Consider the following 19182-nt stretch of genomic DNA (forward strand, 5'->3'; position numbering starts at 1 on the left):
GGCTTCATAGAATGAGTCTGGAAGTTTTCCTTCCCTTTCTATTTCTTGGAATAGCTTGAGAAGGATAGGTATTATCTCTGCTTTAAACGTCTGGTAGAACTCCCCTGGGAAGCCATCTGGTCCTGGACTCTTATTTGTTGGGAGATTTTTGATAACCGATTCAATTTCTTCGCTGGTTATGGGTCTGTTCAAGCTTTCTATTTCCTCCTGGTTGAGTTTTGGAAGAGTGTGGGTGTTCAGGAATTTGTCCATTTCTTCCAGGTTGTCCAATTTGTTGGCATATAATTTTTCATAGTATTCCCTGATAATTGTTTGTATCTCTGAGGGATTGGTTGTAATAATTCCATTTTCATTCATGATTTTATCTATTTGGGTCATTTCCCTTTTCTTTTTGAGAAGCCTGGCTAGAGGTTTGTCAATTTTGTTTATTTTTTCAAAAAACCAACTCTTGGTTTCGTTGATCTGCTCTACAGTTTTTTTAGATTCTATATTGTTTATTTCTGCTCTGATCTTTATTATTTCTCTTCTTCTGCTGGGTTTAGGCTGCCTTTGCTGTTCTGCTTCTAGTTCCTTTAGGTGTGCTGTTAGATTTTGTATTTGGGATTTTTCTTGTTTCTTGAGATAGGCCTGGATTGCAATGTATTTTCCCCTCAGGACTGCCTTCGCTGCGTCCCAAAGCGTTTGGATTGTTGTATTTTCATTTTCGTTTGTTTCCATATATTTTTTAATTTCTTCTCTAATTGCCTGGTTGACCCACTCATTCGTTAGTAGGGTGTTCTTTAACCTCCATGCCTTTGGAGGTTTTCCAGACTTTTTTCTGTGGTTGATTTCAAGCTTCATAGCATTGTGGTCTGAAAGTATGCATGGTATAATTTCAATTCTTGTAAACTTATGAAGGGCTGTTTTGTGACCCAGTATATGATCTATCTTGGAGAATGTTCCATGTGCACTCGAGAAGAAAGTATATTCTGTTGCTTTGGGATGCAGAGTTCTAAATATATCTGTCAAGTCCATCCGATCCAATGTCTCATTCAGGGCCCTTGTTTCTTTATTGACCGTGTGTCTAGATGATCTGTCCATTTCTGTAAGTGGGGTGTTAAAGTCCCCTGCAATTACCACATTCTTATCAATAAGGTTGCTTATGTTTATGAGTAATTGTTTTATATATTTGGGGGCTCCGGTATTCGGCGCATAGACATTTATAATTGTTAGCTCTTCCTGATGGATAGACCCTGTAACTATTATATAATGTCCTTCTTCATCTCTTGTTACAGCCTTTAATTTAAAGTCTAGTTTGTCTGATATAAGTATGGCTACTCCAGCTTTCTTTTGGCTTCCAGTCGCATGATAAATAGTTCTCCATCCCCTCACTCTCAATCTAAAGGTGTCCTCAGGTCTAAAATGAGTCTCTTGTAGACAGCAAATAGATGGGTCTTGTTTTTTTATCCATTCTGATACCCTATGTCTTTTGGTTGGCGCATTTAATCCATTTACATTCAGTGTTATTATAGAAAGATATGGGTTTAGAGTCATTGTGATGTCTGTATGTTTTATGCTTGTAGTGATGTCTCTGGGACTTTGTCTCACAGGGTCCCCCTTAGGATCTCTTGTAGGGCTGGTTTAGTGGTGACAAATTCCTTCAGTTTTTGTTTGTTTGGGAAGACCTTTATCTCTCCTTCTATTCTAAATGACAGACTTGCTGGATAAAGGATTCTCGGCTGCATATTTTTTCTGTCTAGCACCCTGAAAATCTCGTGCCAATTCTTTCTGGCCTGCCAAGTTTCAAAAGAGAGATCAGTCACGAGTCTTATAGGTCTCCCTTTATATGTGAGGGCACGTTTACCCCTTGCTGCTTTCAGAATTTTCTCTTTATCCTTGTATTTTGCCAGTTTCACTATGATATGTCGTGCAGAAGATCGATTCAAGTTACGTCTGAAGGGAGTTCTCTGTGCCTCTTGGATTTCAATGCCTTTTTCCTTCCCCAGTTCAGGGAAGTTCTCAGCTATTATTTCTTCAAGTACCCCTTCAGCACCTTTCCCTCTCTCTTCCTCCTCTGGGATACCAATTATGCGTATATTATTTCTTTTTAGTGTATCACTTAGTTCTCTAATTTTCCCCTCATACTCCTGGATTTTTTTATCTCTCTTTTTCTCAGCTTCCTCTTTTTCCATAACTTTATCTTCTAGTTCACCTATTCTCTCCTCTGCCTCTTCAAGCCGAGCTGTGGTGGTTTCCATTTTATTATGCATTTCATTTGAAGCGTTTTTCAGCTCCTCGTGACTGTTCCTTAGTCCCTTGATCTCTGTAGCAAGAGATTCTCTGCTGTCCTGTATACTGTTTTCAAGCCCAGCGATTAATTTTATGACTATTATTCTAAATTCACTTTCTGTTATATTATTTAAATCCTTTTTGATCAGCTCATTAGCTGTTGTTATTTCCTGGAGATTCTTCTGAGGGGAATTCTTCCGCTTGGTCATTTTGGATAGTCCCTGGCGTGGTGAGGACCTGCAGGGCACTTCCCCTGTGTTGTGGTGTATAACTGGAGTCAGTGGGCGGGGCCGCAGTCAGACCTGATGTCTGCCCCCAGCCCACCGCTGGGGCCACAGTCAGACTGGTGTGTGCCTTCTCTTCCCCTCTCCTAGGGGTGGGATTCACTGTGGGGTGGGGTGGCCCGTCTGGGCTACTTGCACACTGCCAGGCTTGTGATGCTGGGGATCTGGCGTATTAGCTGGGGTGGGTAGGCAAGGTGCACAGGGGCAGGAGGGGCAGGCTTAGATCGCTTCTCCTTAGGTGATCCTCTTCAGGAGGGGCCCTGTGGCAGCGGGAGGGAGTCAGATCCGCTGCCGGAGGTTTGGCTCCGCAGAAGCACAGAGTTGGGTGTTTGCGCGGAGCGAGCAAGTTCCCTGGCAGGAACCGGTTCTCTTTGGGATTTTGGCTGGGGGATGGGCGGGAGAGATGGCGCTGGCGAGCGCCTTTGTTCCCCACCAAACTGAGCTCTGTTGTCAGGGGGCTCAGCAGCTCTCCCTCCCTTTGTCCTCCAGCCTTCCCGCTTTCCGAGCAGAGCTGTTAACTTATGACCTCCCAGACGCTAAGTCGCGCTTATTGTGGGAACACAGTCTGTCAGGCCCCTCCACTTTTGCCAGCCAGACTCGGGGGCTCTGCTTGGCCGGGGAGCCGCCCCTCCGCCCCGGCTCCCTCCCGCCAGTCCGTGGAGCGCGCACCGCCTCGCCGCCCTTCCTACCCTCTTCCGTGGGCCTCTCGTCTGCGTTTGGCTCCAGCGACTCCGTTCTGCTAATCCTCTGGCGGTTTTCTGGGTTATTTAGGCAGGTGTAGGTGGAATCTAAGTGATCAGCAGGACGCGCAGTGAGCCCAGCGTCCTCCTAAGCCGCCATCTTGCCGCTTCTCGAGGCTGGTTTTAAACACAATGCCTTATATGTGATAAAAGCTCTTTACCCTTTCCCCAGAAATATGTACACATATACATACACAGACAAAGTATTGCATAAGCTATCTGGTTTTCTTGAAGCTATGGGCTCAGGTTCAGAAACCAGTTTGCAAAATTAAGGTATGAAATTATCCAAGACCACATTCTCCAAGAAGCTCTCTCAGGCCTATTCTCATTACACCATTTCGTGATTCTAGACACTGGCTTTAATTCTGATAAGTAGTTGTGAGACTGTTAGGAGCTTTTCCATTATTTGCTGATAAAAAATATGTATGATCACATCTCAGATTCTCACTTCTCAAGAGTAAAGTTGGGGTATTTTATATTCATAATTAGTTCCTGCAGCTTCTCTTGTAATCCCCCTTACACGGTGAACACTTAACCTCTCATAATCAATAACTGACATTTGTTCTCCGTAGCTAAAACACTAGTAACTCTAGTTATGCCAGTTTGGGGAATGGCACTTGGGTTTGAATTTCCCTGATCAGTTACATCAATTCAGTTGTTGTAACTTAATGTATTAACACTATCGAAGACTAATTCGAGAACCTAGACTGACCAGTCCACAGCTCTGATATATCTTTTCCACTTAAAATCTTAGAATATACCATGATAAAAGACCCTCGATTTTGACCTTTGGGACTCTAAACCAGGAACATCCCACAGTGGGAATTGCAGTCTGGGTATGTTTTCATCTTTCTTTCAGTTAGGATGGGACACGCCAGTGAATTCTCAGCAGCCTTTACTGGGGAAAAGATTGGGATTTTGAGGTCACTTACATCAATAGCTGTCCTTCCACATCACCATTAAAAACACAGGAATTTTAACTTACACAGTCTGCTTCTTTCCCTCTAAGTACTCATTTTTGGGCAGCTGAGATATGGCACAGAGATTTCTAATTGCATTATGTTCCCAGAAAGAGTCTGACCCAAAATGTTTCCAAAGATGTCAGAGGAAGATGACTGATTTAAATGATGTTTTCTGGATTTGAGTTTTCAGTCACATCAGAAGTGGTCAATTATATACTGTGCATACATGTATGTATGTGTTTGGGGGGTGGTGATTTCAAATAAATAAATAACATTAAATTAATTTTCAATGTACAGCTTATTAGAGCCATCATATTTAATTGATTCCTTATTAGTATAGTTCAGAATAGAGATGGTGCTACTATAGAATACCAAATGAACTTTCTTCTAAGTGGATTTTTCCTAAGCATTGTGCTTAAACATTGTGCTAAAATACATTTTTTTTTTAATTTTTTTTTCAACGTTTATTTATTTTTAGGACAGAGAGAGACAGAGCATGAACGGGGGAGGGGCAGAGAGAGAGGGAGACACAGAATCGGAAACAGGCTCCAGGCTCTGAGCCATCAGCCCAGAGCCTGACACGGGGCTCGAACTCACGGACCGCGAGATCGTGACCTGGCTGTAGTTGGACGCTTAACCAACTGCGCCACCCAGGCGCCCCTAAAATACATTTATACATAAGGAGAGCACTTAGAAGTCACAGCTACTTAAAAAATGTACATTCTCAGTTTGAGCCAAACTGTTTAAAAAAAAGAAAAAAAAACTCAAGGAAATCAATTATTTTGAGTCTATTAAAGAATTTACTGAGACTCAAGTACTGTCTACTTCGTGTGCTCAGTATAATATTTTATTCTTCCAAAATAAATTCAGAACTGATTCTGGGAAAGTCCTATGAAAAAAATTAAAGCAAGGAAGAGTGTGATCTTGGTGTGTGGTATTTGAGGCAAATTTGAAAGCAAGCAGCTGAACTCAAATGTTTCTGCCCTTAACTCACTGAAGGACCTTGAGAAAATTGCATAAATTCTCTTTGTCTTGTCTACTAAATGAAGATGCCAATATCAGCCTACTTTTCTAGTTCAGGAAAAAAATTCTTTGGGTCAGATCAACTTCTGTTATATAAAGAATTATTGAACACAGTAGTACTCAAACGAAAATGCCTAGATTTCAAACAACAGAGATCCGATTCATAGAGCAAATGAAGCATGTATTGATTTTTTTGGACAGGTGATTTAGCCATCTTTGTTTTTTTTTTTTTTTTTCTTTTCTGTGCTTTTTTAACTTCTTGTGCTATTACCACTAACCATGTAGAGATGTACTTAAATCTTGTTAAGGAAAGTTATAAGCATCAACAGAATGGCATTCTAAACAGCACTTTGGTTTCCTCTGTCCAAAGTATCATATGAAGTAATGTAGAGCTCCATGGTTACTAATGCCTAGGATTTCACAATCAACATTAACGCATGTCAAAATATAGGGTCTTGTGGGCTTTTTGGTCTTCAGACAGCTAAGATCAGGCGAGAAAAAAACCCTTGAAGTCAAAAGAGATGCTTTTAAATCCTAGATTGTGATCTTAGGCTAACCACTTAATTTCTCTGAAACTCAGTAAAACTTTGGCTGCTGTGAAAACTAAGATAGGATAATAATGTTTTAGAATCTGCAAAGCACAAGTCAAGTAAGAATTCTATGTAATAAGGTAATAGCAAACTATAAGATGAAGGAGCTTTATTAATAATGATACTAGATCACATTTATTGGACACTTCGTATGCTAAATGATTTACATGTACTGTCTTCATTTAGTCCTTCAACCAGTACTATGAGATGAGGAAACCGAAGTTTAAAGCAGTTATTTAGGTACCCACTGTCGCTCACTAATAAGTAAGAGACCCAGGATTCACATTTAGACTGTGAGCCCTAGCTCCTAAGGATGTGGATCAAGTGGATCAAGCTCCACTTAATGTGGTGATCACTACCAAATATCAGAATGAATGGGAACAGAACACAACCAATAATGCCCTGTGACTTGCAAGTTGGGCAACTTGATCTTTCAGACATTTACATCTCTTTACTTACCATTTTTTAGTCAAAATATTATATTTTCAATATAAAAAACCTTAAAAGAAGAAATTTGCTCTCAATCTTTCTCCTAAATGTAAATCTCACTTTCCCATAGTAAGGGGTCTTATGTAGCCTTCCAGAAATTTCCTGTGCATTTAAAGGTAGTGTGTGTGTGCATATGTGTGCACTCTTTTCTGTTTAAACCAGAGGACAGTACACTAAAAATACTCTTTCACGGTCTCTTTTTCCCCCCACTAAATATAATATATTCTCCCATATCAGAACATACAACCTTTTTGGTGGCTGAATAGTATTCCTCAGTATGATCTGTTGTAATTTAACTAACTGGCCCGTTACTGATGGACATTGCACCAATCTCAGCTCTGTGCCATCATGAGCAGTACGGCAGTGGACATTCTGGTACCTGTCTTCATGTTGAATAAAGGCCTAGAGGAGGAAGAGCTAAGTCGAGGATGTGGGCATTGAAAACAGATACCAGCATTCCCACATTGCCCAGCTTGCTACCATCCAGCAAAACCCTGTCTTCACACTCTGCAGAATATCAAACATCTTCGTCTATACCAATCCAATTTCTAAAAGGTGGTATCTCTTTAGTTACAGGTCAAGTTAAGGATAGTTTATGTATACTACTATCTCTGTCTCTTTTCTGTGTTAATTTATTCACTGTTTTATTTCATGTCATACATATCACAAATATATTTCCCCCATTTGTCATTTATTGTTTGGCCTTGCTTACTACATGTTTGTATACAGGAGATTTTAATTTTTATGCAGTTAACTTTTTACTTTATTGCCTTTAAATGTAGCATCACGCCAGATTCCCATTCCAAGATTCCAAAATTCTCTTGCATTTCCTTCTGGTGCTTTTAGGGGTACTTTTTTATGTCCAATTTTTGATGAGTATAGAATTTATTTTAGTATAAGAACGGAGGTAGGGGTACAGTTAACTTCATCCAAAATCATATCCCCTTGTCCTAGTTACCATTTATCAACTAAGCAGACATTTTTGTTCTAATCAAACTTACCAGGCCACAAAATCCTCTGTTCCCTCCAGTTTACCTCACGAAGAATACCTTAATTTTACCCACCTCAGCGGTCCTACTTCCCTCTCAGTTCCCACCACCTCCACCTCTGAAAGCCTGCTCATCCTCTTCAGCTGCCCACTCTCCTAAAACCTTTCCTCTCACTACTGGCTCCACGGCTCCCTCCCTAAAGCACATCTCCATTTCCCAGGTGCACAGATACACTTTGGCTTCTTTGCTCCCATTTCAAGTGACCCTGCCCAGCTTGTTTCCTTTTGCTTCTAAAGGGCCACTTGGGCTCAGCAAGTACCACTTCCTGGCCTTGCTTTCACACCTCAACCCCTGTCATCCCAACCATATGCCAGCTCCTGTACATGTAACCCGGTTCCTAATGACCACAAGCAGTGCGTGTACCCTCATCCAAGTAGACATCCTATTCATGCCTGACCGTTCTAACCCCTCTGAATGGCTGGTGTCCTCACTCCCGCCTCCCACACCACCAAGCCTGTCCCAGTCTCCTTTGCTGGCCCTCCCTTTCCCTGTGATCACGCCCAGCACTATGACACATCTGTCCCCCTTGAGGACAACTCTCAAGTCCCTCTCCAGTCATCCCCTCTCCCCCAAGCACAGACATTGCAACCAGACAAGCCTTCTGGAGGTCTCTGCCCCGCCACTTACCAGCCGTGTGATGTTAGGGAGCCACTTTCTGTCTCTCAGCCTCCAAGTGGGTCTGTCTCTCCTACTGGACGCTAGGTTTCATATGGACAGAGACTCGATGGTATTGTTTTGTATTGTATCTTATACAAGATTTGATTTTGCTGTACTGAGAGCCTGCTCTGTGTCAGATACTGAACTGGGGCCTTTATACAACTCATCTTTGATAAAGTAGGTGTGTGTTTGTATTCACTTCAAATATTGTATTTCAATATTGTATCTCAACCAAAACCCATCTCTTCCCATTAGCTATCCTATTATCATTAGTCTTTCTCCAGAAGCTTAGACTCTTTCAGAAAGAGAAGCTATGTTCTCGTAAGAAAGTCCCTGTTACAGCCATTTCCAGTGTCTGTGCTCTTTCCCTCCACCATGCTATCCCCCGGCTCAGCCAGCCGTCTGTCCCCATGGCCCCGAGCATGGAACCGGCATTCAGTCACCCTTTAGTCACCAGAAGACACAACTTGTCTCATTCATTTGTTCCCCCACTCATTGATTGAACAAATATCAGTCCTTCATGCCAAGACTCACCTGGGCTTTATGAGTTCAGTGGTGATGACACAGACTCAGCCCTGGAGGCACTAGAGTAGGATACTGTTGTAATGAGGCCACAGAACACACAGGGTGGGAGGTGGGGAGCAAGGGGGCAGTTTGAGGTGAGGCTTCCGAGCAGCAAGTAGGAGTAAGCCAGGGGAAGGCAAGGGTTATGAAAGCTGCAGAGATAAACAAGAGCTGGAGACCCGTTAGACCTTGCCCCCCATGCCTGGGCTTTATCTGGAGGGAGGGCCCTGCAAGTTTTACTTGGAGGTGCAGCACGATCGCGTTGCTCTTTCGTGCTTCCACACGGCTCCCTGTTGTTCTGCTGGTATCTGCACGGATCATCTGTTTATGGATTGCCCTTTGGAAGTGCCTTAAAAGCAGACTGTTTCTTTAACATGACAGCCTAGAATAGTGCCTGAACCACAGTAGGTGCTCCACAGGGTTGGTGGGGGAATAAGGGAATGTTGGCAGGGTAGATGATCAAGAGTCTCCTTTTCCTTTTTTTTTTTTTTTTTTTTAAAAAAAGCATGAACTCAGGAGTTATTTATATCTTGTTTATTTTCTTTGGAGAACCAGACCTATTTTCTAAACACCAGATGGCTTAAATTAGTTTATTAAAATGTTAATATGGCTGATCTTTATAAAATATAAGCAAGTCCTTTTTGTTTTTGTAGAGTTTTAACATCTCCTCAGAGTAAAATCAAGCCTTAATAGAAGTGTGAACACTAGGTTGTTTAATATCTATTGCCTTCTAAAGGGGGAAAAAAGTACAGCTTTTTCTTTTTTTTTTTTTTTTTTCATTTAAAGAGACAGCTCTTTTGAGGAAGGAAGGGAGACTCCCAGTTATAATTTTGAACCCCTTTATTGTGAAATTACACACCACTTGCCATTTGTATCTTGCTTTAGAGTTTTGGAATTTGTTTATTCTAATAGACAGACCCTATAATGTGTGTATGAAAAATCATTTGTCGTCAGTGAAGACGAGTCTGAAGAAAATGGACTAGATTTCCTCCTTAGTCCCTTCCATAAAAGGTTTTGATACATGAGGAGAGAATATAAGGCTTGATTTTTATTATTCTTAGCAATTCAAGCAGAGCTTTAAGTAAGATCCAGGCATTCATATTTCATTGTTAAATTCTTTTTCCTGCATATTTTTTTTATTTCTAGTCATGTAGTCAAATGATGAGAAATGACCCCTTTTGTACCATACACTTGATTTAGTGGATCTGAAGAGGGGAAAGTAGGGTGTGGGATAAAGAGAAATGAGGTCCGATGTGAAACGTACGTAGGAGATTGTATACGCTTAGCAGAGTTTGACACCGTGGTAGGCTCGTTCTCCAGACATTTTCTAACAACCAGGATCTCACAGAACTACTGTACTGGTGAATGTTCATCCCTTTTGGATGGAAAACCTTTACTTCACTAAATAATAGTTCCAAATATAATAATGATTATAATAATCATCGTAATAATACAATAGTGGCCACTATTCGTTTTGTTTCTTATATGCCAGACACTAACATATTTTCACTGAAGCTAGAAAGGAACAATGCATGCCACTCAAAGCTGCAAAATCCCACCTTTCAGTATTTAAAACTACTGCCCCAAAGCAGATGGTGAATGCTGTGCAGGGATAGAAAGCATAAGGGGCCTTTCATTTATACATCACAAGAAAGGGCAGAAATGACAAAGCAGCATATTTTATATTCTCTCTTTCCTGTAGCCATTGGCCCATAAGCTGTGGATTAGCCAGCGAGCAACCCCGTTCCCAAATGCCTTTCTAAATAAATGCACATTGGCTGTGGGGTAAGGTTTCTCTACATGGAAACTATATAAGAGGAGGGAAGGCAGAGAGGAAGAACAGCCTTTAGTAACGAAATAGTATGTGTGTGCCAGAAATCAAAGATTTATGCTTTTATTGTAATTTCTACAACTTCATGTGGCAAACACTAGATTATAAAAATAAAATACACAGGCAAACTAAATCTTTCTGTAATAAAAAAAAAAAGTCTCTATAACATATGTTCCCCACTCTTAGGCTGTGGCCTCTTTGAAAATTAATGCATCTCAGCTAAAGAGTATAGGAGGTCCATCTATGTCAAATAAAATGTGATTTGACTCGTAATTTAAGTGACTAGTAATTTAACTGGTGACTGTACTCTACCTACTATGCTAAGTAAAGGAAGAACTAAATAGTGATTGCATCTCGGAACCACCTCTTTAAAGTAGACATTCCTGGTGTGCCTGGGTGGCTCAGTTGGTTAAGTGCCCAGCTCTTGATTTAAGCTCCAGTCATGATCTCACAGTTGTGAGATCAAGCCCCATATCAGCCTCCATACTGGGCATGGAGCTTGCTTGGGATTCTCTCTCTCCCTCTCCCACTCCCCTGCTTGTGCTTTTTGTCTCTGAAAGAAAAAAGAAAAGAGAAGAGAAGAGAAGAGAAGAGAAGAGAAGAGAAGAGAAGAGAAGAGAAGAGAAGAGAAGAGAAGAAGAAAAGAAAAGAAAAGAAAAGAAAAGAAAAGAAAAGAAAAGAAAAGAAAAGAAAAGAAAAGAAAAGAAAAGAAAAAGAATTTTTTTAAATACACATGTCCAAGCTTGCAGTTCTGAGCACCTCGACTGTCCTAGATAAAGCCATGGCTCTAAATCATTTTTTTAAAGTTTTTATGTATTTATTTTGAGAAAGAGACAGCATGAGCAGGGGAGGGGCAGAGAGAGAGGCAGGGAAAGAGAAAATCCCAAGCAGACTCTGCACTGACAGCACAGAGCCTGACTTGGGGCTCAAACTCACAAAACTGTGAGATCATGACCTGAGCCCAAACCAAGTCGGACACTTAACTGACTGAGCAACCCAGGCACCTTGGCTCTAAAACATTTTAAGACAAAAAGAGACACATATGATATACCTCTAAAGTATCTATTACCATTTAATATCCAGGGAGCTTATGGCCATGGATACGTTTATTCTCGATGATCAATTTATTGTTATATATCCAATAATTGAAACATTAAAGTGGATCTTTGCTAAACATTTATCCATTGATTAAAAGCTAAATTTTATTTTCTTAACCAATTTAAAAAGCAGTTACTAACCTAATCTAGCTGCTGCTTTCAAACTCTCCAAATATCTTAAAGATGAGCTATAACAACACAAAAGTAGTCATTGCAAAACCAGTTACTATACTTACTCCTAAACCTCTTCCAGAATATTAACACTACTGGTTTAATTCAAGTTTTTGTTATTTCTACACAACATCCCAGGGTTTCAGAAATGTCACATTAATTAATACCTGTCTCCATGTTAATAACAAAAGGAAAAGAATACCTGAGGTTTCAGTACCTGAAGTAGATACCACCTGATTCCTGTCAGGGCACTGATCACCAATCTGAGCTACCTTTTTATTGCTAAAGTCCATTTGTTAAATCAGTGCAACTGTGTGTGTCTGTACGTGCTTTGTTTCTTTGTTCAATGGGACTACTATTAGCAGTCAAGAACAGTGGACCCATGGGAAGGAAGGAAATGTTTTCCTTAAGTCGTACTGAGTCAAAGATGCCGGCATTATAACTTCTAGGTATGTCCAGCAAACCGCAAAAATGCAGACCTAGCACTCGGAAGCCACTTAAAGCAGGAGACCTAAGTTTGGAAGTCATCTGATAGGATGCGAACCCCTGAGACTGAGCTGTGTTGCCTAGAGGGAGCAGACAGAGAAAGAAGAGGCCGAGAAGAGCTTTCAGAACAGAGTTTCCAAGCATAATATTTGCCTGTGTCCATTACTTATAGAGAGCTCATCAGGAGGCTGTCTGGAAGAGGCAGTTCAAAAGCCATTTGTATTTCTGAGAGCAGCTTAATGGAAGAGAACACAATCAGCAGGGCAAAGCTGGTGGCCCAGAGGCAGAGGCACCAGCTTTGGAAGAGCAGCTTGGTAGAGAAGAGCAGGAGAGAACAGAGAACTGTTTGAGAATTAGGGGAATAGGTAGATGGGTCCATCTGGGATTTGTGTGGGGGGGAGGTGATTTTTTTTTAAGGATGCAAAGATTTTATTGTTTGACTAAGAGAAAGGAGCTAATGCAAAAGAAATCATTGAAGGTACAATAAAGAGTAGGAAAAAATTAATGGAGAAAGGTCCCAGAGCAACCAGGGGAAAGTGGTTTTCCTAAAGAAGTCTCAAATACCATTAGACAAGAGAAGGAGAATAGAATTGATAAAAAGACATGTAAGATAATTCTGAGTCAAATGAAGAAGCTTACATTTTCTTTTTCCTACTTTGTCATTCATCTTTCAAGCTGGTTTGTGTTTGGGACTATTAAAAGGACTTCAAATACGTAATTAAATATATCAACAGTTTCAGGGCACCTGTCTGGCTCAGTCAGTTAAGCGTCTAACTTTGGGTTAGGTCATGATCTCACATTTCGTGAGTTCCAGCCCCGTATTGAGCTCTGCACTCTCAATGCAGAGCCTGCTTCAGATCTTCTGTCTCCCTCTTTCTCTACCCCTCCCTTGCATGCTCGCTCTCACGCTCTCTCTCTCTCTCTCTCTCAAAAATAAACATTACATATACACATACATGATATATATACATATATATACACATATATATCATGTATGTGTGTGATATATGCATATATATATACAAACATATATATGCATCAACAGTTTCTTTTATAGTTTTGTTTCTCTTGACACTAAAATTCACTCATCTTACATGGCCTCAATTCTTTGAAAAAATTTAGAAAGCAAAACTGCATAAAATTTAGGTTGTGGGGTTGAGATGCATTGCTTGCAAAGAAATGTGAAAAGGGTTGTTAGAATAGATGTAAAGAAAGCCGGGGGGGGGGGGGTGGGGGCATTAACAATGCTTACAAGGATAATTGTGCAACGAGATGACAGAGATAAAGTCAAACGCGCACTTTAGCAGCAAGATCAATCAGCCCTGTTTGCAACATTTGGGAGCAGATAGGGAGAGAGGTTAGTGCCATCTGCCAGGCTGAGATTGGCAAGGAGAATGCAGCAGTAGAAGTCAGACAAAGCAAGGGCACCCACACTAGCGTCACTGCAGTGACCAGTCACCATGCCCAAGAGCACAGCTGTGGGGCTGGAAGGGGCAGGTGAGCTATGAGAATGGGAGAGACCAATCAACTAGAGGCCATACTGAGGAAGAGCAAGCTCAGGGTGACCACTTGAGAAGAGCAGAAGGAGAAGGATGGGAGATTGAATCAAGGTCTGGGGCTTGGCTTATGTCAGTGAGGTCCATACCTAAGGGTAGGTGACATTAGGAAGGCACTGAACATCATTGGACTTGAGGATTGTAGGTATAAGGCAGGGTGTTTGGAAGGTCATTAGCGTAGATGCTGAGAGACCTAAAAATGCTGGCAGAGGACTGAGTGGATAGGAAAACTGAGCTATGTACTGAAGTTATCAGAGAAAGGACATGAGCAGATAATAGCTACAAGTTTGGGAAGAGGGTCAGGATGGCAACAAGTGCAGGTACACCCACACCACCTTACACGGTAGCGTCAGAGAAAGTGGAGTAAGCAGGTGATATAAACTTCAGAATAATCCAGAGGCTCTACAGGGGCCTCTAGGATTATAGGCTCTTCAGATTTCATCAGTAACCATCTCCTGCAAGATGCTTTCATTCTCAGGTTAGCCCAGTAAACAAATCTACTTACATAGCGGAATCACCATTTGCGGTTTTGTAATGAGACTTAGCTTGTTGGTTTCTAAGAAACTGTGATGTGTGGCTAAAAGTGAAGGAAATTGTGTGGCTGGCATAATAAGATTCTATCTGACATAATCACATCTCCTGTGATTAAGCACAGTAAGGAATTAATGGTAAGCAGAGTCACAGCCAAAAGTGTATTATAAGCATGATGGGGCAAGATATTACAAAACTCTGTTTTGTATGAAACATACAAAACATATAGTTACAAAACTCTATGTCTGTTTCTCAAAAAAAAAAAAATCATAGAGTTGCCATATGATCTAGCAATCCCCTTTGGGTATATCCCAAAAAAAATTGAAAGCAGAGTCTCAAAGAGATATTTGCACACCCGTGTTCATGGCAGCATGATTTGCAATAGCCACAAGGTAGAAGCAGCCCAAATATCCATTGATGAATAAATGGATAAACAAAATGTGGTTTATATGTATGATGGAATATTATTCAGCCTGAAAAAGGAATGAAGCACAGGCACATGGCCACAACGTGGATGAACCTTGAAAATGTTATGCGAAGTGAAATGAGGCAGTCACGAAAGGACACATTTCATATGATTCCACTTATATGAGGTATTTAGTATATCCAAATTCATAGACACGAAAAAGGAGAATGATGGTTGCCAGGGGAATGGAGAGTTACTGTTTATTGGGTTCAGAGTTTCAGTCTGGGAAGTCGAAAACATTCTAGAGACAGATGGTGGTAATGGTGCATGACATTGTGAATGTGTTTCATGCCATAGAACTGTATACTTAAAAATGGTTTAAATGATAAGTTTTATGTATAATTAACCACAATTTTATAAAAATATATGAATACATTTTTATAAATAAATGGTTTAAATGATAAATCTTAATGTTTTATGTGTTGTACCACAACTAAAAAATAATACCAATTCCAGATTTGTAATTATTGAGGGGTGTTTACTCCCCCTTTTTTTCCAATTGCGCATTTACTTCTCAGTGAGAAGAAATCAGTAAGAGCATGCTCTCAATGATGAAAATAAATCATTTTCTAATCTTACAAGTGTAGGTGGCCATGTACACACAAGTGTGTGTGTGCACCTGCAAATCCATGCTATACTCAGCTTAGAAACAGAAAATTTGAACTGTCAGGAAACCCTCTTCCTTAAAAAGAACTCGCTTTATTTTAATCTTCTGTAGCAGGGAAGTATAACCAGAGAAAACTCTTACAATCCACCCATTTTATTCATTTCTGCTCCTATTTCTCTCTGGGTCAGAAAAGGTAATACAGGTATAAGAAAGTCGTCTTTCAAAACCATGACGTTCTGTAAATGTAACACATGAAAACGGTGGTAGCACACCTTCCAGCCTGCCCACTGGGATCAAGGTATGATGCCCCTCCAGACAGGCAAAGCAGGACTGGGGGGGAAGCAGCTGCCTCACTCTGTCTATTTGGAGGAAACCTTTGAAAAGGAAGTCTTCACTGGAAATTGCACCTCTTAATCACTCTGACAATCTTGTGTCTTTTTCCAGTTTCATGTATTTTTTAAAAAAATATTTTCTTAATGTTTACTTATTTTTGAGAGAGACAGCACGTGACCACAGGAGGGACAGAGAGACGGGGAGAGAGGATCTGAAGTGGGCTCTGTGGAGCAGACAGCCTGATGCAGGGCTTGAACTCACGAACCGTGAAATCACTACCTGAGCCAAAGTCAGACACTTAACCAACTGAGCCACCCAGGCGCGCTGATCTCATAAATTCTTAATTGAGCTCTTGTTGGGGGAATGTTTGGAGGAAGTGTTGGGAAGTGCGTGTGTGTTATAAGGAAGGGAAGAATGACCTGCCAGTTCTGCTTTCAGGAGCACAGAGCCAGTGTAGACAAAAGGACAAAGCTTCATGTGTATATACACATGTCCCATCTGAGGCTGTTCTGGTGGCTCTGTGTTTTGGGGGTGTTTACGTAAGCATCAGCAGCAGGAGCCTGTGAAGCAGGACAGAGAAATACAAGTGTTCAGGAAGCATTAGACCGGCAGAGCCCTAAAAGGTAAAATGGTGAAAAGGTGGCTCCAGCAGACAGTTTAAGTAGAATTAGCTGAGCATGCATACAAAGATCTGTAGCCACTTTGGTGCTGTGAGACACGGGCCTGGATCACTGACCGTCTTCATGATAGTTGCAAAATGGTTCTCTATGTCTGTCAGGGACTAAATGATTGTGACCCCCCAAAATCATATGTAGAAGCCCTATACCCCCAATGTGATGACATTAGAAGCTAGGGTCTTTGGGAATTTATTAGGATTTGATGACGTCTTAAGGAGGGAGCCCTTGTGGATGGGATTAGTGCCCTGATAAGAGTCCTGATGGACTTTGCTTCCTCTCTCTGCTCTGCAGTAGGAGACACAAGGAGAAATCAGCAGCCTGCAACCCAGTAAAGGGCCCTCACTAGAACCCCACCGTGCTCACACCTGATCTCAGACTCCCAGCCTCCAGAACCATGAGAAGTACATGCGTGTTGTTTCCAAAGCCACCCAGTGGATGGTGTTGTGTTAAAGCAGCCCGAGTGGACCAAAACAGTGACCATGACAGTTAAGAGGCAGAGGCGGACTAGGTGACCAAGCGGGCTGTGAAGCACACTTTCAGGACCATGTTTGCTAAACATAGAATGCAGCCGGCTTTGCAGTGCTCAGTGTTGATTCCTCTGGCCTGTCATTTCACAGGAAATACATAAAATCCCTTTTCTACATAATCCTTTGTTTATAAAAAAACAATTTTTTTTTTCTGATTCTCACCTTCTTTGGACCATCTTTAAAATGATGTTGGGGTTTAAATTTGTTTAGTTTTTTTTTCTCATTCTTGAAGTGATTAATATTAATGCTAAAAGTGAATACATTCACTTTTCCCTTTTAGAAGTTGCCAGAAAAAGGAATTACTTGCAGTCATAACAAAGACAGTTTGATTCAATAATGATGTAACTGCTTTACTATACAGAAGTTATATGTTGGATTGTTGTTTTTTGTTTTTGTTTTTTTTAAGAAATTCTAGGTAGATCAGCTTTGCAATACGTCCATTTGGATTAAAAGTTGGCATTTGTAATAGGGGCACTTGTTCCCCAATGTTTATAGCAGCACTCTCAACAATAGCCAAGTTATGGAAAGAGCCTAAATGTCCATCAACTGATGAATGGATAAAGAAATTGTGGTTTATATGCACAATGGAGTACTACGTGGCAATGAGAAAGAATGAAATATGGCCCTTTGTAGCAACATGGATGGAACTGCAGAGTGTTATGCTAAGTGAAATAAGCCATACAGAGAAAGACAGATACTATATGTTTTCACTCTTATGTGGATCCTGAAAAACTTAACAGAAACCCATGGGGGAGGGGAAGGGAAAAAAAAAAAAAAAAAAGGAGGTTAGAGTGGGAGAGAGCCAAAGCATAAGAGACTCTTAACAACTGAGAACAAACTGAGGGTTGATGGGGGGTGGGAGGGAGAGGAGGGTGGGTGACAGGTATTGATCAGGGCACCTTTTGGGATGAGCACTGGGCGTTGTATGGAAACCAATTTGACAATAAATTTCATATATTGAAAAAAAAGTTGGCATTTGTAGCAATTGAATAAGGAACTATGGTTGTAGAAGGAGGCTAAGCCTCAGCCCTGAATCAAAGTTAACGGTATGTTATCAGGCCAAGGCTGCCTGTTTCTAGCCAACTCACAGCGATGCTCCCACCCTCAACATAGCTCACTCCCAACCTTATGTTGACATTGCTTATTTCTGAGTTGAAGTGGGTTGTCTTTTAACTCCGTCCCCATTTTTGCATCTCTCCAAAGTTCTGCCCACCCAAGGCATTAGGGGAAAGATCATTTACACCAGTACACAATCACTGCCAAGAAAGATGGGAGCCAGAGAAAGCGCAAGGTTATCTCTTTCCAGCTCTGCCTATACCAGAGCCTTGCTTCAGGCTGAGATGTAGAGAAATGGGAAGGAAATGGGAACAGGAAGCCAAGATGGAAAGGCTAAATGTATTTTGGGCCCCTTTTACACCCTCACAGATTGCTAGAATATGAGGTCTATCCATGCTTACATGTCCATTGAAGAAAAGCGGATACAGATGATTTTGTACGTTTCATTTACACATACACACTTCTACAGAAAATAAGGAGTTCCCTTTCGGAAGCTTTGGGGTTTTTTTCTTTGTTTGTTTTGTTTTTTAATACTTAAGAATCCTGAACAATGATTCTGGGGCACCTGGGTATCTCAGTCGGTTAAGTGTCCAGCTCTTGATTTCGGCTCAGGTCATGATCTCACAGTTCGTGAGTTTGAGCTCCACATCGGGCTCTGTGCTGACATCGCAGAGCCTGCTTGAGAGTCTCAGATTGTCTCTCTCCCTCTGTCTCTCTGTCCCTCCCCCTCACACACTCTATCTCAAAATAAATAGACTTTAAAAAAAAAAAAACCTGAACAAAGATTTTTTAAGAATCACATGGGAATTTCTCCATCCAAGTGTTACTCTTTAAATTATTTGCCTTGAGGGCCTGCCTGTTTACTTCAATAAACTTCCTTTTCAAAATTGCCATCCGTTTTAGTTTCCAGTGCACATAAGAAAATTGAGTTGTAGTATGGCCTCTTTCTTCATACTTGACTCTGAATCACTTTTGACTCTTTCAGAAAAGTAAATCTACCCTCACAGGATGAAACTTTGACAACACAGACAATATGCAAAAGAATGTCTGAGTTATTCATTCAATAAATATTGAATACCTACTATGTTGCCAAGTGTTCTGTGGGAGGACAGGCATGTAAGATGAATAGACAATTTCAGTCCTTACTCCTCAGCTGCTGGCAGTCTTAGGGGAAGACAGACATTCTCAAACAATTAAATCCATAGTGAAAACTGGTGG

The 19182-nt window shown here is 41.0% G+C and overlaps 1 protein-coding gene and 1 long non-coding RNA gene across 8 annotated transcripts in view; one reads left to right on the plus strand and one right to left on the minus strand.

Moving 5' to 3' along the window:
- LOC123385666 overlaps nt 1-8545 on the minus strand; it is a 30862-nt gene extending 22317 nt beyond the window's left edge. The window contains exon 1 of the long non-coding RNA XR_006598613.1: nt 8033-8545. This is a non-coding gene — a long non-coding RNA (uncharacterized LOC123385666). The remainder of the gene's footprint in view (nt 1-8032) is intronic.
- LYRM4 (LYR motif containing 4) overlaps nt 1-19182 on the plus strand; it is a 180839-nt gene that overhangs the window by 87479 nt on the left and 74178 nt on the right. The window lies entirely within an intron of this gene.

Source organism: Felis catus, chromosome B2 (assembly GCF_018350175.1).
Source record: "Felis catus isolate Fca126 chromosome B2, F.catus_Fca126_mat1.0, whole genome shotgun sequence".
Classification (NCBI taxonomy): Eukaryota; Metazoa; Chordata; class Mammalia; order Carnivora; family Felidae; genus Felis; species Felis catus.